This window comes from Camponotus floridanus, unplaced genomic scaffold, assembly GCF_003227725.1.
Source record: "Camponotus floridanus strain SB8 unplaced genomic scaffold, Cflo_v7.5 scaffold24, whole genome shotgun sequence".
NCBI classification, from domain to species: Eukaryota; Metazoa; Arthropoda; class Insecta; order Hymenoptera; family Formicidae; genus Camponotus; species Camponotus floridanus.
Genome location: NW_020229370.1, coordinates 3190609 through 3214612, shown reverse-complemented (window position 1 = coordinate 3214612; position 24004 = coordinate 3190609). Strand labels below are relative to the sequence as shown.

At 34.7% G+C, this 24004-nt stretch overlaps 1 protein-coding gene across 5 annotated transcripts in view; it reads right to left on the bottom strand.

The window, feature by feature from the left end:
• LOC105256567 (insulin-like growth factor-binding protein complex acid labile subunit) overlaps positions 1 to 24004 on the bottom strand; it is a 91843-nt gene that overhangs the window by 27235 nt on the left and 40604 nt on the right. The gene's annotated exons all lie outside the window — the stretch shown is intronic.

Below are 24004 nucleotides of genomic sequence, written 5' to 3'. Positions count from 1 at the left end.
ACAAGCGAAACGGCGAATTCTCATCTGGAGAAAAAATTGTTTCCCGTGCCGTATCAGCTGCTAAGATGTCGAGCGAAAATAAGCTTTCGATCGATTCCCGATGTCACATCGCGGTAACCCCGTCATTTCTACAGCGAGGTGATACTAATACGCTATTGACCAGATTTATCCCATTTCTCGTCAAGCCTCAGCGTTGATCGAAAAATGGCTATCCCGTCGAGCGGATCGAAAGAGAGGGGAAAAAAGAGGGAAAGCAGCAGCGAGATTTATCGATGAGATTCTCGCTTCGGCGATGTGTCAAGTAGCTTGCGCAGCGGGATAAATTAATGATGCCGCCACCTCGACGTGAGGTAATAAAGTGTTTCGTAGTGTATGCGAAATTAAATGTAGGAGCTTAATCCTTTGCGCGCGAGAGCATCATCTTTAACATCGTGGGATTAACACTATGGTCTGGGTCACTCTGTACCTTATCAATTAAAAACACTGGGCTTTAATCCCAAATCTGTATTCATACCTAGCGCCAAACGAGGCCATTTGTTCTCGAATCTTATTCGTCTACTATATAAAGTTATCGTGCTTAGAATTAAAGCAAAATAGAATTAAAGTCGAGTACGAGATTCACGTTCGAATTGTTCACTTGTACACTTCCAACTACAAAAGCTGCCTCGAGCAATCACGATTCGGATGCTTTCGCGAGATAAAAAGATAGAAAGGCTGTTTTCTGTTATTTAAGCAAATTGTTATCCGTGTAAATAAGAAAATAAACATTTGACTATTTTGAAAAAATAAATGCCATTTTTTTATGTACAAACCGCGATGTACACATATAAAAGGTGCATTTACCATGTACAATATTTGATATGGCTCACGTTGGACATTTGCTTTTTATATTCAAGTCGTAACTGTCTGTCGTAATCGTATATGTTTTCATCGTTGTTAATACTAACATAGAAAGAGTTTTAAGAGCTTACGTGTCAGTGCTCATTCAAGAGGAAAAAAGAAAAAGAAATGCTCGTTCGCGTATATTCCATTTATCCGTGGATGGATATTTATGCGTGAATATTTATTTTCGTCTTTTTTTTCGAAATTCATATTTGTCGAATTTTTTTTCATAAAACACTCCTGCGACTCAAAGCATGTACACTGAGAAAAAATAATTGTTAAACTACTTGTTGACTAAATTATAAACATTTAATTAAATTATTAGTTTTTTAATTGAAATATTTAACTATTTAAATTAAATAATACATATTAAATCTACATTCTCTCACATGACATCTGTTTAACTAAAATATTTAATTAAATATTTCAATTAAAAAAATAATAATAAATAAAATAAATTTAATTAAATAGTTTGCTCAAGTTAACTTTTTTTCTCAATATATCAAAACTGTAACCGAGAGAGTATAAATTAATAATTATAATTATGTAAAAAATATGTATATAAAATCCACATTTGATAAAATTAGAATTTATAATTTTAAAACATTTTTATCAAAATTTGTTTTTTTCGGTCTCTATAAATTTGATGGATTTTTCTTCAGGTCTATCTAAGTAAGAGTTTATGCAATCTCTTTTTCGGTTTGCTATTGCGCGATTTACTTGTCGAGGTCACGTGTATCCGTTCTGAACTTTCTTATCTGAATCTCGTAGAGATCCGATGCATTCTTTATTCCAGCAGCTTTCATTACTTTGGAGCAAATCTAAGGACATTCGGGGAATAATAACGGAATGGAAGTAAAATGTCTCAATTGCACAGATTTATTATTACTTCAGTGTAATTTATGGAATCCATTGGAATCGGAGCTCGAGTATTCGTGGTACGTTTGTCAAATGGATAAAAACGAGGATGGTTCTTAACCCTCGGAGCGTCCGCGTTTGATAACGGAACATTAATGTGCGCTATGTAAAAAGTCAATCCTTCGCTAATATTGATCATTTAAATGATTTAGATTTTTCTTTAAATTATCGCAGTCTTGAATATCATTTCAAGCTATTCACTCAATGGCTTCTTCGTCTTTTTCATAATTATATTAAATATAATATATATTTCAAGATTTATTATTTCATACAGAATTTATTCTTAGGAAATATTAAATTCATAATAAATTACACAAAGTTCAAAATAAAATATTGAAAATGTTAAACAAAGAGAGATATATTTCACAATATCTATTGCATGTTTAATAAATAAATGTTTATTTATTTATTGTAATTAATGTATTTATTATAAATAATGTATATTTACTTATTCTAACGTATATTTATATCTTAAGTAAATATAATATTTACTAAGTATTAAATAAATGTAATATTTAGTAACAATAAAAACTTTATAATTTTTATATTCATTTAAGTTTATAGATACACATTTTCTCTTTAATAATATTATTTTAAATTATCGTATTCTTTTCTCCCTTTATTTTTAAAGATGTGAAATTTATAATTAAAATTTTTGTTTGATTTTCAATTATAATTTATTAATTTTTATGTACTTATTTTATACTTTATATATTTATATATTATAATTTTTATATGTCTGTATAATTACCTTTTCCCTTCAGATAATAATTATGATTAAATTTTATTGCAGTATTATTTATGCATTTCGCAGCGGAAAGAATCCATTGTTCTCGAGACATAACGGGCGTGGAAGCATATATCGGTGACGACCATTTATTTACGAATACGCCGTGTGTATGGAAGGTATATAAAGATATAAAACAGGTATACGGAAGTTGGAGTAGTCCTTGCGCCGTGCGGAGCGTGAAACAACACGAAGAAAGTAAGTATCTCGCGCAGAGACGAAAGATATTTCAGGGGGTGCTTGGAAAATAAAGCAGGGGCAGAAATAAAGTGGATAAACCCAGTTCGACAAACGGGAATGCAATGAAAATATTTAAGCTCGATCGAAGCTCGAGAAAGGGTCCTCTTGAAGCATAAGGAGGGAGTTGCTCGCTCTTTCGTTCGGCCAGAAAATTAAGAGCGGATATCGCCTCGCCGTAAAAGGGACGAGGGAAAATATGTATGTATGTATTGTATTTTTCGCGGTCGAGCCAACGGCTTATATAAAAGAGAATGGGACGAAAAATATGGCGTACCCGGCGCAGGAATGTACCGTAGGAAAAATGTGCTCGTGCTTGCGACGCGCATTTAGTATTCCTATGATGTTTCCTCGCAGAACTGGCGCGGAGGAAGATCTTGTTGGCAACCGTCTCGGGCGCCAGATTCTCCAGGGACGTTTGCTTCGTCCGTGTGCGAAAAAAAAAAGAAAGAAAGGAAGCAAAACAGTTAAAAGAGATACGGACCAACGTCTGGTACTTTAATTTCGCCTGTGTCGTCGACCGTCGATGTGAGATTCTTATCTCGCGCTGATATTGAATATATATTGAGGATATTCCTCGTATCGGAACAAGATAAATCGCTCTTGGAGCTAAACCCGATCGTGAGAATGCGAATTGATAAATGCAGGGGACACGCGAGCCGGACTCGCGTTTAAAAATTGTCGAAAATTTTTGACGAGAAATACGAGAAAGCAACTTTTTTCGCTTCGTAAATTTCGCCAGTAGGTAAAACCAGTCACTTTGTTCAAACATGACACGCGTGTCCTCGACAGGTTAAACACATTTGAGAGAAGAGATTTCGTTTTATCCTTGAACGGTAATTTTTAACCTATTTTTTTGCGCAACCTATATATAAATACCTTTCTTTTTTACTAATTGCTCGTACTCGCGTATTTAGGCGCATTAATACAGCCTCGAGAACGATGCGTATTTTCGCATTTAGTTCTTTCACGGGCGATGTATTTTGCGCAATCTCGGCTATGCAGATCGAGCACTCAAAGCGATATTATCCGGCGCGATAAAAAAAATCCTCGGAATACTCTGCGCAAAGTGCATACGTATATTAAGATTCGCTTTGTGGAATAATGCATCGTTGCAGAAACTATCGTATTCGCTTTATCCCTGAGTTAGATTTGAAGGGAAGCTATTTAAAAAGGATAGACGGAGCGCGTTAAGCCGATTGGAACCCTCGAAAGTCTAACAAAGCAGAGTTGGAAAAAATAATTTTCCCAAGTCCGATAAGAGAGATCTGTGCGCGAAATCTTTTCTCTCTTATTGCATAATTTTTAAAATGTACAGAACAAATTATTTCATATTTTAACGGCTCGATATCGAATGACATTAGTAGCGTTTCAGCAAAGCTATTAATATGAGCCGTTTCGAATGTGTCACTTCTCGGGGAAATGCGCGAAATCTTTTCTCTCTTATTGCATAATTTTTTAAATGTACAGAACAAATTATTTCATATTTTAACGCTCGATATCGAATAACATTATTAGTAGCGTTTCAGCAAAGCTATTAATGTGAGCCGTATCGAATGTGTCACTTCTCGGGGAAAAAAATGAGATTTTGATCCAAAATCGATGACTTCGCTGAGCGAAAAGATGACGAGATTTTTCGATAAGATTTTCCTCGACAACTTATCGACCACTTGAAATCGCTTTTCTTCGGTTTGACAAAACGGAAGGAATCGCAAGAGACCAAATGCACCAGAAATTCGCGAAATATCGTTCTTCATGATTCTTTCTTACTCGCCTCTAAAAAGAAAACGATCCGAGGATATAGAAATATATAAGATATAAAAATAACTACGAAAAAGTATCCGTAAACGGATCCAAAACAGCTCTGTTAAATTCTTTCTTGGAAAAAGATCCGAACTGATTACTGAAACTGCTGCACACAGTTCCAAGAATCACGCTTTAAAGTGAATAAATTAACATCGACATTTTGCTTCTGTAAATATTTTATCTGTGAAATTCTAGCGTACCCTTGTAGTTTGATCTTATATCAAATTTCGAAAAAAAGAAAAACCTCGTTTCCAGTTCAATAGGTTCTCCTTTTTGTAATTTAACACACATTTTCCTGCATATTCTGAAGGCAAAAGGAGAAGGAAAACACTCTTAAAATACTTTTCAGGTAGAGGTCCATTGGACTCTTGTTATTTCAAGACTTGTTTTCGAGAGGTAGAAAGACCGAAGAAATCTAGTTTTCACTGATTGCTCTTTCCCTTTCCCCCGTCCAGAGACAATGACCCACTTGCATGTTTTAAAAAGTCTTCGAAGGTCGCGTGATAAATCGTAGCAGATTAAGCCGCCCACGCGCGTAGTCGCGGGCTTAATCCGTAAATCGAAACGTCAGTTTCTGAAACTCGACTAATTTTGCAAGCTAATACTTCCTTCTTATCCTTGTATGATCAGGCTTTGTATAAAATTAATATGTAAAAAATTTACTATACAATAATATGCGTGTATAAATATTTACATTATTTATAATTTATTCTATTTCGCGTATGTGTGCGTGTATATTATTTTAAACAGTCTTCAAATTCATTCTGTCATTATTTCTAATCAAGTGCTTTGTTTCGGTTTAACACGTTGAATGACGATCAACATTATCATATTATGGATTACATTATACTTCATGCATAAAATTGCAATCAGCTGCGATAATAGAATATAAATGTGTCGATAGAATAAGCTATAATGCGCGAATATAAACATATGAAAAATAATTCGCGCGTTCGCTTACAACGACATTGGGCTCGCGTATATCTTTAGGCTGCATGCGTGTAGTTGCAAGCTTTTAAGAAATTAATCGAAATAAATGTAACGTTAACGTGTCAAGGGTTAATATGCGCCGAGAGGCGCGCCCGCGGTTTAATGCAGAATGGCATCCGGGGCTTAACTCGCGTGATTACGGAAACATGACCGCCCTCTCGTAACTTTTATCCCGCGAATATCCTCGCGAATGAACGAAGCGCACGGATAATATCATTCTCTCTTGTGTGAGAGGACGCGAATCGTCATAATACCCACATTCGCCAACACATTTCCCATATTCGCTCTACGACTGCAACAGAAAGTACGTTTTGCAACGCGAGGAGTACGTATTAATGACCTTGCGGCTTCATACGTAATGCACGTAAAAAGGAGGAGAAAAAAAATATATGCATATATAAACATATATATGTAACTTTTCTCTTTGTCGCTTTAACGCAGAGAAAAAAAAACCCGAGAATACGTTTCCGACGCATTTCGCTTCAACTCCGGAAATGTTCCTGTTCGGAGCAGCGATTTGATCTTTTAAAACTACGACGAAAAAATTGCGATAAAGTAGTTTTAATGAAAATTATAATCTCGCGATCGCTTCGTTAGCCTTTGCTCTCTTCTCTCGGAGATCAAAGATATTGTCAGAGGTGGTAAAATGGAATTTATTGTAATAATACATCCTGGTACCATGCAAATTTGCAGCGCGCAGGAAATCAAGCTTTCGAATACTATGGCGGAGATTTACACAAAGAATACACGTCCTTTTCTTTAAGTAATGCAAGATGTGCTAGGTATTTCCTGCATTTTCTTTCATTTCACGAATTCTTTGAGCAATTTAGACGCCACCATCTCTTAGTGAAATTCTAATTAAACTCTCTTAATTAGTCTTTCATAACTCTTTAATATAATCAAGTTTAAATATATCTTTATAATGAACTGTCACAATAGAAATTCTACTGAAGTACGTACAATTTAAATGAAGAATATGATTTTGTTAGCTCCTTGCGCTTGCCTGATAGTTCTTGAAGAAAAATTAACTTAATCAACAATCCCTGGTACAATCAAATTAATCTACTAATTAATTCATATTTTATTTTATTAATTTTCTTTACAATAAAGTTCACATTTATAACGAGCTTCGGTACATTTTTTTTCATCGAATAATATTCGATTTAATTCAAACTCGCATTTATTTCAATCGCGATAGCGAATATATACGCGGCATCTCTTTATGCGTCTCTTTAAATTCAGGCTTCAGGTCGTTTGAGTGGTTAATTATCGCTGAAATTTCCATTTGACTGTGCAGCTTTTTTTTCGCCACAAATTTATATTATAATTACGTAACTTTGAGCGCGGTAAAATGCACATGATTCCTCTTCAGATTTTAACGAACGAATATTTTAATGACGAATATGTTCCAGCGTGTTAACGTCGCTTCATGCGCGACGAGATTCATTAATCATATTTCTCGTAATGAAACAGATACGTGTGTGGCTTTGCATTTAATGGCGCGGGCGCATCCTCCCTCCGTGGGAATGTATGATAAAACGCGGATCGTTTTGTCCGCCAAAAGTACGAAAAGTACATCCAGCGTATGAATTCCGCGATTGGCGGAACGAGATAACGATATAATAAATTATGATATAACTCGCTATTAATTAATCGAGTAATCGCGATCGTGATAACCAGGTGCGAAACGACTATGGCGTCAAACGCGATGATCGATCATCACGGATATATTCGACAAACGCTAAACATACTCGCCCTATCCATCTCTGTATGTTGCTGATATTGTCGAAGCATCGTCGGTTAATTAGATAAGTAATTAATTGCCATGACGAGCCGTCTAGATCAATTTAAACGCGAATTAATTAGACTAGATCGATCCTATCTTGGCACATCTTTTACCGCGATATTATTCCTTTAGAAGGAGCAGAACTTGCGTATGCTTGGTGGTCTTATTTGCACGTGACAAACTTTTAAAAATTGCTTCAAGTTAAAAAATAATATCGACACGTCAAGAGTAATTTATAATGAAAAGTAGTAATTTTAAAATTTCAAGGCAATATGAATTATGTCAAAAGTGAGAAACCACGTGCAACTTTTTTTTTCTTGCACACGTTTGAGGTAAATGAGGTTTTTTTCGTACAGCAGCACTTCGATAGAAAACAAACTCGAGTCACGAACGTGCCGCAAACTCTCTTCTTGAGAATATGAATTAATAAAGCTGCAAAATTTAGTTTAATGACAGCGATAGGATCTTTTCTCGACATACTAAATTACATTTATACTAATAATTAAATAAGAAGTGAGACAGAAAGAGAGAGAGAGAGAGAGATCTCCTAAGATAATTTTAATTATTTCAATAAAAGAGAAAGTCATTTATATATCAGTTTATACGATTATAATTTATAATTTTACTAATTATATTAATGTGTACAATATTTATAAAAAACGTTATGGCTTGAAAATGTATTTTACGTTAGATATAATCTTTTAATTAAAATCCTTAAAAAAGTAGGGTTTAAAAAAACTTAATGTAATTTAAGTACCTGACATGTGAATAAGATTTGTTCGCACAGTTAAAAATATTATCCACATTTTGCCGAGAAAAAAAGAATTGTCCAAATTGTCAAAATCTAAAATTATCAGAAAATTCGAGATACTTTTGAAATTTGATGCAAAATTTGAAAAAAAAAAACATGATATGTGTACAATATCGATATTGCATTATTTATTCAAGTCCAGTATTAATCCGTGGAATTTGACATGTCGTTCGCTTTGACATAACAATAATTTTTTGATAAACTGATAAACTCTTGATAAACTTTGGCGCGACATCTATCATTACAAATCCGCTGAGCATCATATTTTCGGAACATCGTGCTGATGTCTGCATTTTTCGCGACGCCCATATAGTTATAAAAGAGGCTCGAGAAAAGGGAAAAAAGGCGGGAAAGATTGTCGCAACGCCGACGTCGCTCCCGCAGGCACGGCAAACGAGCTAATGGGCAGTTATGAACTTTCTTCATCTAAGTTTCGAGGACTTTTTTGCGTATAAATTGAAATTTTTATCAGACATTGCGAGCCCCTTTAACGAGCGTCTCTTAGCGTTCGCCTCGCGGAAACTTTGGAGATCCCGATGATCAAACCGGCGCGCCGGCCGCTCATATTCTGCCGCTAGAAATATGAATTTTACAAGAGCTTGTATACACTGCGATTTGTCGATCAAAAGTTGTTTCCTCCGGAGTAAATACACTTCTCGTGTAAACAAGATAGCCATGTCGACAAAGGAAACGCGATGCCAATAGACTGAACAAATCGATTTTTACGCCATAAACATTCTAGAATTCCTTCGTTCACGAACAAGAAATTGTTTTCTTAAATCTTACGTCGTAGTTACAAACTTTTTTACTCCGCTTCCTTTATGATAAAAATATCGTATCAATTGCAATTTAATAATATAGGTTTTTATACGTGGAAAAAAAATTCTCATAAGAGAGAAACTTTCTTTAGACAGTACAACTTACTTGGGAAAGTCGTGATGGTACGTTAAAAAAGGACAATCTTTCTTTAGCAAAGATTATTATTTCACAAAGATTGAATATATGTCGATTTAAAAAACACAGTTTTTATAAATTATAATTATTTAGATTTTTTATAAATTATAATTATTAAATTTTTAATTTATAAATTATAATTATAATTATTTCGAGTTTTTAATTATAATTTAATTTTTTTTTAAATTACAAATTATAATTATTTAGATAAACTTTTCTTTTAATTTTTCATTTTTATTCGAATTTCACTTTTTAATCATTTAATCATTTTTTTTATGCGCAATAGGAGGAATCTTTGATGCGTCTCGCAAAGATTAAAAGCGAACGAGCGGCATGGAATATCTATTTTTACAACGTGATGCGGCTGCGCAATATGGTATTTTCTTTCGCACTCGGACGTTGTAAAATATTTCGTGGACCTGTCAGTGGCACTTCCGGCGCCCGAAGGTTCCTTCCAGCACTTCGCCGACCACTCGGAGAGCTTCTTTTCGGCACGTCGCAATAAAAATAAAAAATCCTTTCTACGTTTTTCGAGACAAGTGGCGGACGCTTTTCCTTCTTACGACGATCGCATTTATTCTAATCCGATCCATTGGCTGTTGCTCCGTTCGCATATCGCATGGAAAAATCTCGAGCAACATCGATATTTTGCTTCGATTCAAAATTTGCTCTCGTCGTTTCTGCATTATTCTAACTCTTCGAATGTATTGAAGTTGAAATCGGAGAAATAATCTGAGAGAATATGAGCGCTGACGATGAGACGGTGAAATTAATTGTAATATTCGATTCAATTTTCATTAAAATATATATATTCTTTTTATTTCCATATATTATCAGAGATAATTTAAAAGTCCGAATTACGAAAATTACAGAAAAGTTTCTAAAAAGCGAAATGCATAATAGGATTAATTAATTACATTTAGACTTAAATGTTATTTTAATTAATAATCCATATAATCGCCATATGATTATACACAAATATAATTATATTTGCGAGTATATCGGAAATAGAAAAGCGAAAAGTGAATAATCTCCTCGTATGAAAATAAATATAAATAAATCGAAAATATGGAATAAAATTTGTTCAAGGTTTTCTAAAACAAGTAACTTAAAAATTGAAAGATTGATAACATATTGATCCTTTTTTAAGCTTGAACAATCTTGGGTTATATATCATCGAATTTATCTTGACACAGTAATCAATATATCTATAAAGTCAATATATATTATAGAACATTTTATTGGAAAAATAAATAGTCTATAAATAAAAAATAAATAGATATATATTTTATACATTTTTTTTTCAATAATTTCAATTATTTTAAATTGTTTTATTAAATAGGATTGTGTTTTTTTTTCATTTATGTATTAATAGCCACAATGCTAATAATAAGTGAAATAAAAATTCCATGATATTTGACACAAAATTAGTTCTAAATTCGAGAAAGTGAATATGTTATTAAATGTACTCAATTTTCAAAATTAATTTTCTAAAAAAATGTGAGTATAAAATTATAAAGTCAATTATTATTATATAATTATTTTTAGTATTATTGAAATTTCACGTCTTGCGACATAACTTCTCCAATTTATCTCTGAAAGAATTTATCATCCCCAATGCATTCGTAAAGTTTTCGACACGCTTAATAATCGATTAGTCTCGAACGAGTGACATATTCGCGTCCTCCGGGACCTGTCGAAGCTCCACTTTATTTCACTCGCGCCGCATCGGAACCAAGTGCTTCGAGGTCTCCCTCGCTGTTACCGGTTCTCGCTCTCTACTCGCCCCGGCATCATTAGGCGAGAATTTATGGGTCGCCGCCCCCGATACCGGTTCGCGGTGGAAACAACGAATGTGGAAATAGCGAGGTCTACCCCTCGGCTCATTCTTTTTTGTCACTATTCGTCGTGTAATTTCGTAACGACGGACTTTCGCGGAAAATATAATACGGGACAGGAATTTTCTTCGGGTAGGTTATTAGAATCGCGGCTTTTTACAGCGACGGATATTTCCAAAGTGGGTCAAGTTTATCGACATTTATTTCGCGCGTGCGTGCCGTTCAATTTTTCTGAAAACTCGAACTGCCTCCGATTTCTCGCGCGGGAGATTGCGATCAATTCATATAAGTGGATAGATGGCTCGCATATTAAGAGAAGAATTTATCAGAAGCTACAAGTGCTTCGACGGGATTATCGGGAAAAAAGGCGATGAGAAAATTAGCCGAGAATATATCTGTCGTATTAGAAAAATAATATAGCAAAAAAACCATCTCGTATGTATAATATATGCATCCACCTTGTTTCTTAGAATCTTTGACATCTCTTCCTCGAATTTTCGTAATATTCGGATTTTCAAATTATCTCTGATAATGCATGAAAATAAAGAAAGGATATATGTCTCTTAATAAAACAGCTCGTTTTGAAAATTGCATCCTTTTTGATCCATTTTCAGACGGTATATAATGCATACCTCCACTCCAGTTGAACGCTTGTAAAGTTAATGAAGCGATGTAAAGTGCTAAGTTTAAAAGGCTCCTTTATAATATTGCAGACGGCTGAAATAATCGATCATATACGTATTTATGGTGATGGCGAATGACAAGTTCGAGCGCGATATTGTGTTGTAAAATGACAGTTCAAAATTTAGCGTCTACGATCTGCTGCATTTCTTCAAGTAACGAGGTCGTCTACCGTTATGGCCAAATGCACTATACAGTGCAATTTAGGTGCGCTTGCGCAAATAAAAGTAGAACTTTACGTCTCAATGCAAAGAGACAAAACATCTTAAGCGAGAGTTGAAGCAGAACGAAAATGCTTCGTATCATGCGTTTCCATCCAGCGTTTCCATCGAAAGCTTTTACATTTTTTTTTTTCGAAAATATAACTTGAATTTTCATAAAAATTAGTTCGAAAGAGATAGCGAAGCGAGTATAATAACGTAATTTTATTTAATTTAAATAACTTTCTCTATATATTTAATATTATTTTAGCGTTTCAATATTAATTGCTAATATTAATTTATTAAAAATAAATAGCAATCTTGTTTCAATTAATTGTCGCGTGAAAAAGTTCATCACGTGGATGATGACGATTAATGGATCGAAACTCGAAAAGAGCGTCGCTCTTTTTAGGTCGATTTTAGTCACCGTGATCACGGAAAGTGCAACGAACCTGCGTTGTCGCCCGACGAGTCTCTCTACTCCCCGGAATCTCGTGTACACAACATCAATTTTTCTTGGAGCTGGAGGGAGAGAGCATGGATTTTTAATTCCTCTTTGTTCGCCGAAACAACACATTGTTTCTCATACGCGGGATTCGGATTCAGCTTCGCGCTTTTAACGGTCTAACCAAGCCGAATGCACTATTCTAGCCGGTGGTCAACAGTGATAACTGATAACATTCGGGCGGACGCTGGCGGAGAGGTGTCTTTTACCAGCCGGGGTCGTACTTGGCTGCAACGAGCGCATCAATCTTCGCAATGTCCACCAGATAATGGAAAGTAAAAAGTACGGTCGAAATTTAGCAGCCGTAATACGGCGATAATGATACAACACAGCGTCATACATCATGATTATCGTCGGGGAGTATGAAGTTTCAGGTGTGCGTCGGCGTTTGTATATATGCAAATGAAGACCGCGAGAAATTTGCCGCGTGTTATTTTGAAACTCACTTATCCTTAGCGGCCGACGTCGCCGTCCACTACGTTCCGCGTCCGCAATTTCCCAGAAAATACAGACTTTTAATCTTCCGTCGCGTATGCGCAACAATAAAATTCTGTTTTCCCGCGGAATGCGCGCTTTTCGACGCTCGTCGACGTTGTATTTTGTGATAACAAAAATTCGCAATGCCCGTATAGCGCACACAAGCTTTGCTGTTGTGACAGAAAATTACTTTTGCGCGTGCAAGCTGACCGAGCTACTCGCTCCGACTGGACTAAAATACTGACTAATATTTTTATTATGAGTGCTCTCGTGGGACATTTCATATGACGCAAACAAATCACTTCATTAATTATATTTATTAAATATATATGTAGAAAAATTTTAGGAGATATTTTTTTGTCGAAAATTAAAATTATACTCCTACATCCCTCCCTGTGAAGTTACACTCCTCCAAAAATGGGGATAAAAATTGGGTTTTTATTTTTTTTCTCAAATTTGGAACAAGATAAAGAAATGAAATTAATAAAAATAATTAATAAAAATTAATAAAAATAATTAATAATAATAAATGAATATTACCTACTAGTAAAAAGATTATTTATTAATATTCTTTTCAATCTCTCATATTATAAGGAGATGAAACTAGCAACCCCTATTCAATTTTTTATTAGAACTTTTTAATTTTTACATGAAAAACTCCTCCTAATTTTCGACAAAGAATCATCTTCTAAAATTTATATGTATGATAAAACTATGCAGTAATCATTAAAATTCTAATTATTATTATTTCCTACAATTTTTAGTCATAATTAATCGCAACACAATTATTCGCTAATCGCGCACTATATATTAATAGAGAGTATTGCAATTATAGTTTTATCACATAAACGCTCTTGTATTATATTATTCAATTATTATTCATTAATAGATAATAATGTATATCGTATATCAACGAAATATATAAATTCAGCATTAAATAACGATATATTAAATGTTCCATCCGGATCATGTATTTGTCTCTGTCCTTCTTTATGTTATCTCGACTTTCTTCTCTCTCCACGTCTTACGTTTTCTCTTAACTGTGCAATACAGCTACGTTTACGTTCCCTTTATTCGCCACTCAAATCCATCTCCTTCTTTCCACGCCCATGTAATTGCGATTCATCCATCACACAGTTGTCCATCCGTCGTTGTAGCGTTCCCTCGAAGCGATCTCTGCAACCTCTTGCTCGCCCGAGAGCATTATGTTGTTGCATATGCTCGTTACAACGGCAAATTTCATTTACATTAATTACCTTTATATGTGCCGCACGCAATTATGTATGTAGTAAAATTTAATTATATTTGTTCTACAGGCATGAAATGCATTTCACGGTATTTACATGCAAAATAATAGTATTACTATTATAATCATTCGACTCTAAAGCAGGATTTCATTACCAATAGCGTTAATTAACACTGCGAAATCAATCATCGCGAGTTTCTTCGAGTTTCCAAATCTTCTTTTCTCAGCAAAGACCGATTCCTTCGTAGATAAAACATCACAGGTTTCTCCAGCTTGCTCAAGCCTCTTTAATGACGTTCCCTTGTAATTAACTGCCGAATGTTCTAAGCGGTTCCGTTTCAGAATTAATAAATATTAGGTCCCTCTGATGTTATTTCCTTTACATCTTTCATTTTTAATTAATCGATAATGTCCGTTTTATTATATTGCAATGTTTTGATTCGTGTCTATATTTTGCGAAAATACACACATAAATTAATCAGATGCACATACTTAATACTATTATCAAATTACAATTAATTGTCGATGGACAACTATTGATAGAATTTTAAAAATTCTTTGTATTTCTTTGTCAAATTTACAGTTCAAGGATGTAAATTTCAAAAATGAAATAAAATATTTTAAAATTTTATCGCATCATTGTTTTACCTATTTATTGAATTTATTTATTATTATATTCTTTACTTAATTATTATCCATCTCTTAAATACATACGTGCAATAAAATTCCAAAACTTTAATCAAATGCAAGGTCGATTAATAAATAAATAAGTGTGTTCTAAAAGTATAAAAAAGTCACACGATCTAGAGATTAATTGAAAAATCGATTTTAAAAAATGGAATAAAAATTGACGCTCTTATTTTTTTCCAATTTTAAAATGTTATTCTCGATCATGCGTTTTAATTTTTTCAATTCAAATTGTTATACTTGATCATTTATAATTTCTTTTAATAACTATTATTGACTATTTGATAACAATATTTGCGTCCTACTTCAACGCTTATTAGCCTTTTGTATAAATTCTTTGATAATTATAATCATTTCAACCACACTATATTTTTTAATTCGTTTATAAAAATTAGCATCTAATCGATGACTTTCACAATCAAATTATACAAATTCTTTAATAATTAATTCGAAAAAAAAAATTCTTGAAAAGAAATGTCTATAGCTCTCAATCTCTTTTTATCACCCTTTTCTTTCCTTCGACAATTGCTTTCCGCCATATGCTCTTTCAAAAATCGTTATCCCGGCCAATGCGACAAATTATCGGCTAGTGCTCGATAAACTCGTTTCCGGTTGCGCCGCGGCGACGTGCGCATTGCGGGTAACACGCAATAGCGTCGCACGCGTGTACGTGCATCGTACGTCTTCCGACACACATCTGCCGAGCCAAATAGATACCCGCTTAAGATTTATGCAAACACGAATCTCGGCGGCTCTCGAAACGGTATGCGTGCACACCCTCTCGTTCGCGTCCGCCTAACACGAAATACAAAGCGCATCTCGCGCCCGCGCATAAGATGTACGTGGCGCACGTATGCACGTACACGTGTATCTATTACTCGCCGCTGTCATCGGTGGCCTTTGCACATGTATAACGCGTATAATATCGCATACTGCGCGTAATATCGGTCCGATCGAGTTTCTGCGAGAGCGAACCGAGAGCCTACAATGGATCCGATGTCTCGATCGCGCCATCGCGTCGTCGTTTCGCCGGTATTTCCCCGCTCACGTGGGGTCTCTTCCGGAATTTATCGCGCGCACCCCGCAAACTGCTTTCCTCCGGATCCGCCGCCGCCGGCTCCAGATACAACGCTGAGAATCGGAATTTGTTGATCGGCGACCGATTTCGCGTACATTGTTGGGCTTTAAATCCGGAAGACGTTCCTCCCCTATCTATCTGTCTATCTAAACCGCCGCCACTTTATCTCCGTAAATTGCCCCATCGTCGAGATTCTCAATATAATCTTAATTGGGACACAAAACAACGATAACGATAGCGAAAGTTATTTAAAAAAATTATTCACCAGCATTTATATTTTAAGGAAATTCGAAAGAACCGCTTCCACTTTCTATTGATCGATGTTTTAATCAACGAATTTAGAAACATTTATAAATTAATTTCAAAAATATTCATATGGTTTTCATTCATTTGAAATTTCGAAATTGATTCATAATTTTGTTAATTTGATTTTTAGTATCTGTGTGTAACATTTTTTAAAAGTACACAATTATTACTGTTACGTTTTTTTTTTAATTTTAATGATGCAATAATAATGATAATGTAATTTTACGCTAATATATAATAGTGTAGTTTTTGAGATTTTAACACGATATATGATAATCGGTAAAGATTTAGATCGGTCATAATTTTGGCTCTTTAAACCGCGGATACAACCATTCGCTGTTAAGAAAATAACTTTAGGCTTTATGGCCTTGTTTATGACTGTGCTATTTTTTTTTATTATATTCAATCTCTTCGGAATAGAGATGTATAAAAGCGAATTTAGGTGAAAATAGGTCAATGAGATGTTCACAAAGATATAGATTGTCTCGAGCATTTTGTATGTTAATTTCTTTCGCGAACTAATTTTCGCGTCGCGCTAAAATCAGATTGTAGTGAATATTAACATAGAAATATACTATTATATATATATATATATATATATATATATATATATATATATAGCATAAGTAATAAATGCATACAGAAAAAAGGACTTCTTATTTTGAAAATATCTCTAGTTTTAACATGGAAATCTCGAAATGAGATTATATTGTGTTAATTAAAGAAAAATATAATTGCTTGAATAATCACTTGTTTGAATAAAGTCACTTTATATAATTCAATCAAGTAAAACATATTCTCATTAAGATTTAATTTTCTTGAATGGAAAGGAAACAATGTTAGATAGAAAATAACATTTTTAAATCAAAGATTATAATTTTCTCAAAGTAGAATTAAATAATTATACAGAGTGTTTCATAAGTGGTGGGCAAAATTTCAGGAATGGATTCCTCATGCTTAGAGAGGAAAAAAAAGTTCATCAACCGGTCCGGAAATGATTAGTTTTTGAGTTATTAAGATTTTGTGATACAAAATTTTGTCTCATTTCTCGTCTTAGAAGGTCTTTTACAGGCATCAACAATACTTTTCAAGTTCGGCGTCCTGAAAAACTAATAACTAACTAACTCAAAAACTAATCACTAACTAATAACTAACTAACTCAAAACTAATCATTTCCGGACCTATGTTGACGAACTTTTTTTTCTTCTCTAAGCATGAGGAATCCATTCCTGAAATTTTGCCCACCATTTATGAAACACCCTGTATATTCTTGAGATGACAATCTAAAATTATTATAAATTCTTCTAAAAAGATTATAGATTGTTGCGTATATATGAACCCGTTATGTATACAAGTTTTGATTTGACACATTTTTTTCTGTGCACACATATTTTTACATGCATCTTTTATTTATACACAATAAATATATGCGCATACTTACGCGCGCCTTTAATAAAAGATTAAACTTATCTCTACGCGGAGAGAGTAAAAATAATCCACCGCATTGATTACAATAAATAACCGCGATACGTTACGACAAAGCGCGCGTCACGTGTGAAATAGCGAGGTCGCGCGAGCAGTTCATAAAGATAAATAATGTAACATTACACATAGATCTCCGTAATAGTATCGTCGCAAGGGAGGGATCGAAGCTTAATTGGCAATTTGCTGTAACACGGGGGTTTAAAAAGAATGAAAGATTAATCGGGCGTGCGTGCGATAGTCGCCGGGCAAGTTTCGCGAGCGGCATTCCCTGATACGGGAACGACGATCGAAAAGTTGAAGCGAGCGATTAACAATTCAGCGGGCGCGCCTCGTCGCCTGGACCGAATTTCCAAAATGCGCGCGACGTTGGATCTTCGTGACGACGACGTCTAGATCCCGCAGCGTCACCGCTGGAATTTTCCTCCCTGCTGCGGTGGAGATCGAGCTCCGACAACGAACGCAGGGATCTCCTTCAGGAATTTATTGCGCCCCGCGAAACTATTCCGGAATCGGGAAACATCTTGACTTGGAATTTGTCGATCGTTACCTTGCGCCACTCTTTCGTCATTGTTTCGCGCGGGCGTGCTTCGTTATCGGCAAAAGTGCACGGGCCCGACGCGATATCGCGATAACCGGCATCGTAAAACAAACGCTCCTCCAAGACACGCTCCGAGTAGACGAGTTTGTGTACTCCACCTGCCACGCTATTCCGGTGTGCCGGGATACGTGAGATGGGTAAATGTTATTAAATTACATTTAAAATCTAGAGAGTAAAAATATTCGTGTAAATTATTATTTAGAAATTAATAATTCGTATAAATTTGTAAGCGGTTATGAAATATGAAATAGATCATTCATTGTATGTTAATTAAAATCCTATTTCGATGCTTGTTTCATTTTACTAAATTGCACAAGAAATATTTCAAATATATATCATTTTGTTGGAGCTTTTAATTGAAATAATTATGTCTCATTCCATTTTTTTCTTTTACAATTTTAAATTTCCTGCATAAATTTTTATTCATGTTTTATATTATCTTAATTGAAAATGTTAAATATAAATTTTTCAAAAATAATTTTAATTTTATTGAAAAAATTAATTTTTAAGTATTTTATTTGCACACATATTGTCAATAATCTTTACTTAAAATGCAAATATACATTATACTGCATATACATATATAATCAAATAAAAATCAACTAACGAATCAAATCCTCATCGAGAGAATCGACTCCAGAGTGGGCCAGAAACTTGCGGCTGGAACGATTCGCGGAGAGAAGAACTATATCAAAATACAATACTCTATATATATATATATATATATATATATATATTTACTAACTGCAACTGCAGCATTTCTATCCGCGCTATCTATTGTGTATATTGTAATATGTGCGATGCGGCGGCACAATAGCGTGTTAAAATGTATGAAGGTTTTCGGAGGGAGCAAATTAATTCAGGGCGCGCGCGAAGAGTCATACATTGACTTCAATTCGCCTCGTCGTCAGATAATTCTTCCAGGATTTATACCGCATACGCGGAGCGCCTCCCCCGTCGAGAGGAACGCACCGTCGTATATTGAAATACGACGGATCGTCGCGGGTGAGCAAGCTACCCTCCCCCTCGTGCTTCCATTGTTTCACGTTGCCGAGACGCGCGTTATCATCACGGTAGCTGTGACGTGATAAGAGATGCTGTTACGGCATCCTATCAATATATGTGTCTCTCTCTCTCTCTCTCTCTCTTTGCGAAGCCAACACGGTCTTCTGTCATCGGGAATATCTTAGGCTACATTAATATATTCAGCTCTCACACGTAGCAAACTAGCGCTGCAAATCGAGTCGTTTTTATGTAAATAACGTCAACATGCGATGTTTATGCAAATGCTGGATTTAACCGAGTTACGCGAACCAAATTCGATTAATTATCCGCCTCTCCATCTCCCCGCAGAGTTTTGTACACGCGCTCCATTTTTTTCATCATGTTTGTGTATAATATGAGTATTTATTTAGTTTTTGTAATAAATGAAAAAAAAAACATTCGAGCAGAAAGTTGTTTGTCGTGTCGATTTTACAAAACACTTCAAAATATAGTAGACTCCGATAAATGTACCATATCAATGGTTCGATAATATTATAGTGTAATTTAATTGTTTTTTCAAGTTTGAAATAAGATAATTATTGTAAAATAAATAAATTCTTCTACGGATTGAAATTTATGTAGATTGTCAAATTATCATGTGCACACACACACACACGCGTGTTACGAATTTTTTAAATTTATCGTGAAATAATTATTTCATGCACAAAGTAAATCGAGAAAAAGTAATAATTTTGATCAAGGATGAATGCTCTTTACGAAAAAAATAGAAGCAGGGAATAGTACGCTTCAGAGGGATCGATGAATAAATCTGATCAAATATCCCTAGATATCAGTTTCAATGACAATGATTTTCATTACTTGTGATGATAGATTTGTATTATTCACTGAAAACTAATTTCTAATATTAAGAGAATCAAGCATGTACATAAAATATTTATTCCAGCATGCCTCTCATAATTTATTTAACTTTTAAAGCATATGTATTGTACAATATTGAGAGACAATATGCTGGTAATAATTTTACATTTTATTATTAATTAATATACGTATATATTAGATATATTTTCAACAGAAACGTAGATTATATAGACATTGTTCCATAAAAATCTCATTGTCAGTTTCAATTGAACGTACACATATATGCGTATAATTTTATATTTAATTTATATTCAAATTAAATTTTTTCTCTCAACTTTAAATATATTTAATATGATTGCATTTCATATTTTGTATTTCATATTTTGTGTAAATTTAATTTTTGCGTACAAACTGAATTTATAGGGAACTGAATATATAAGGTATATTTTTACCCCCCGTCTTAATAAAACATCTTTGGAATAATAAAATTCTCAATATTTTTTAAATTAAATTAATATGGGATGTATATTTCCGGCACAAATGTTTAAAAATACATCTTTCAGTTTTAATATTGTGTATTTTATGCTTGTCGATATTGTGCACTTTTTTACGTAAATTTTCGCTTATATTCTCATAACAATATTATTTAAAACATTTAATATCTTCTTGCATGATACTTTTAACTGGACAAATTTTCCATTTCTGTCGCACAATTTATTTTCATGATACGAATAATCCTCAGCGAAACAAGACAGAACATGTATAAAGAGGGAGAGAGAGAAAGTAATGTATAAATCCATGTAATAACATTGTATATACACACACGTATTAACTGGTGTATCCCTGTATTCTATCCTGAGCACACGCGTCTCAAGTTTTTACCCCATGGCTTTTGTTGCAGGCTGTAGGGCACGCCCACCATATCGCGTTACATGCGGGGCTAAATCTTGTTACCGACGTAATCTCGTTTTTTAAGAATAAATACGGCCGATACACGAAGTTAAGCAACCGCACGACGGATTTACAGCGTCCGGCGGTTTTACAAAACCGAGAGAGATGCATCATTTCTTTCTCTCTTTCTCTCCCTTTTCTCGCTCTTCTTCTCTTCTGGGTCACGGAGAGCAATTTCCTGGACGATATATCAATGGACGATTCGCGAGCAAAATTCTATTATCAGACGTATATAAAGATATATTGGCCCGTAAAAAAGTACTCGCGCTCGTACAAAGAGCTTCCTTTTACGCAACGATTATACGCTGTCTTATCGTTTCAACTATATATTTACTTGTAATTATTTCAAATATCGGGAGACAGATCGATCAGCGAGGGTAAAACGTAACGCGGTAATACATTCGCTGAATTTAGCAGATCTCTAATTTGTGCTCTCGTTTCCCTATCTAAATTAACCTTCCAATTTATATTACAAGCTATTGCGACAATATTTCCGACCATAATGTTTCCACGATGCAAATTCACCTATGAAACTAACGTTAAAAGCTTGAGAGAGGATCGATAAAACGTATCGATGTAATTTTCTCCGCCTGCCTCTCGCGATGCGGAGAGTTCTATCTTAATTGAGAAATCGAGACGCGTCTTTCATGGAAACGCGTGGATTAAAGTAAAGAGGAGCTTTTGCGTGCGCGCGCGCGCGCGCAAAAACGCGGCGTACAAATATTATTTCAACAGGCTCGATTTATAGAGTAGGCCTGTCAGTCGGACGAGAAGCAGGCATTGTTGGCCAACTATTTATTCGTTTTCTCGCGCGGAGGCGGTTCCCCGTTACTCTCTCGCAAGCGTAAATATTTCTTTCCTAACGGAATGCCAGGCGCCCCGTAATTGTCGAGCACCATCGCAATCTGGAAATTTTTCCCAAGCGTAGCGAAATATATAAAATCGTCGTCCCTCCCCTCCTCCCCCCTCCATCCCCCGTCCATTCCTCTCGCATGTAGATACCTCGTTGCCGATAAAGAGAGCCTGCCACCCCTCGCAATAATATCTGGCGCGCCTTATCTTCCCAAGAGAGAAATAATTCGCGTAATTTATATTTAATCCACGCCCTCGACTATGATATATTCAATGTTTCCGCGCGTATTGTATATAGCAGTTGTGCGACAATCTCCGAGATCTTGCGACAGGGATTCCCAATGTTTGCGCGGTAGGGTGCATGATTTATTGTTTATTTTGCGATTTATATACATTTTATAAACCATAAAAGCCGACGCTTGAATATTAATCTAGGGAATAAATATTCGTCATCGCGCAATTTCACAAGTGGATGAAGAAATTTATACGTTCCCTAATTAGAATTATAACAATTTATTAACCTCGTTAAAAATTAATGATTAATAAAATTATTAATATCACCATTGGATTTCGCTGTATAAAAGACACGGGGAATTTGAATAATGAAAGGATTATGGGATGGAAGTTAAACAACATGCAAGAAGAATGGGGTCGAACAAGGGGGAAACACACGAAGGGTTGACAAGATAGGAGGGACGGTTTGGAAAGAAGGGTAGGGCTGGATATCGGAGAGACTGTCATGGCGTTGCAAAGTAGCAAAGAATGGAAAGAGAACAAGAACATCGTGATAAAGGGATAGAAAGTGAGACGAGATATGCAGGTGGACGAGGATTTAAGACCAAAGGAGAAAAAATCTCCATGGGAGAAAGCACGTAACGAGAGAGTCTTTTGAGATAAAGAGACCTGAACCGGAAAAAGGTCTACTGTTGGAACAAAAATAAGTCCCTCTCTTTTGACTTTTCTCGTCAAGGAACTATTCTTGCGAGAGACCAATATAATTTAATACTATGTAATTCGTTTCACAGCATCGTCAAAAATGAAACAAATAAATCGCAACGTCGTAAAAACATCCACTCCATATCTCTGCATTGTTTGTTCAGCTGTTGCAATTATTCTAATTGTCCGATTATAAATCTTCGGTGACTACGATCTTAGAAAGAAATATTAAAATAAAGAATTTTAAAGAGTGAGGGTTTAAAAAATTTCGTTAATACAGAAATATGTGTAAACAATTTTTCATTAAAGAATTATGATTTTTATATATTGTACAATATAAATGATATAAGAAAAATTTGGATCATTGGATAAAGCGTTAAAATACTGCCTGATAATTCTTATAATCGCTCATGTGGAATAAATTTGAGCGTGTTCCAATATATCATTTTTATTCGATGTCTCTCTATCCAATCTAACATTACATTAAAAATGAAATAAAAATAATGTTTATTTTCTAATATTCTAATCTTCTGTTTAATTAAATTTTATGGATTTCATGCTTTTTCATCAATAATACACTTGCATTCAAAAGTATTATATACATTTTTAACAAAAAAATTTATATGAGAATCGCTGTTAAATTGCATATTTCTACGCCAAATATTATCTAAATTCGCCTTTTTTTCTTTTTTTTTTAAATCGAAAGGAGAATATCTCATGTAATTAATTTCCGCGTAAAAGTCTGGAATCTTAAAATGTAACATAATTGCGAGAAATGAAACAGACAATTGACAAATGTATAATTCACGTTTAATCAATTATCAAAACTCACCGGTTCGCCTGATTTCTCGTTCGAACGTAATTAATACTGTCGCGACGCGAAGATCCTTTCATTCGAATGCAGTCGCAATGAAATATCCCGTGAAACCGTTGCAGTGAACCCGCGCGGTAAGTTGCTCTCGCGAAACAGATAGCCAAATACCGCGCGAGCGCAATATTTCACCACCTACCTGACAGCGAGGTATTGAATATTTTGCGCGCGGCAGGATCTCGTAACGGCCTTGCTCGGTCGCGTGTAGAGAAAAAAGGTACACGATAAAACAACACGCTCCCCTTAAAGTTACAGGAAG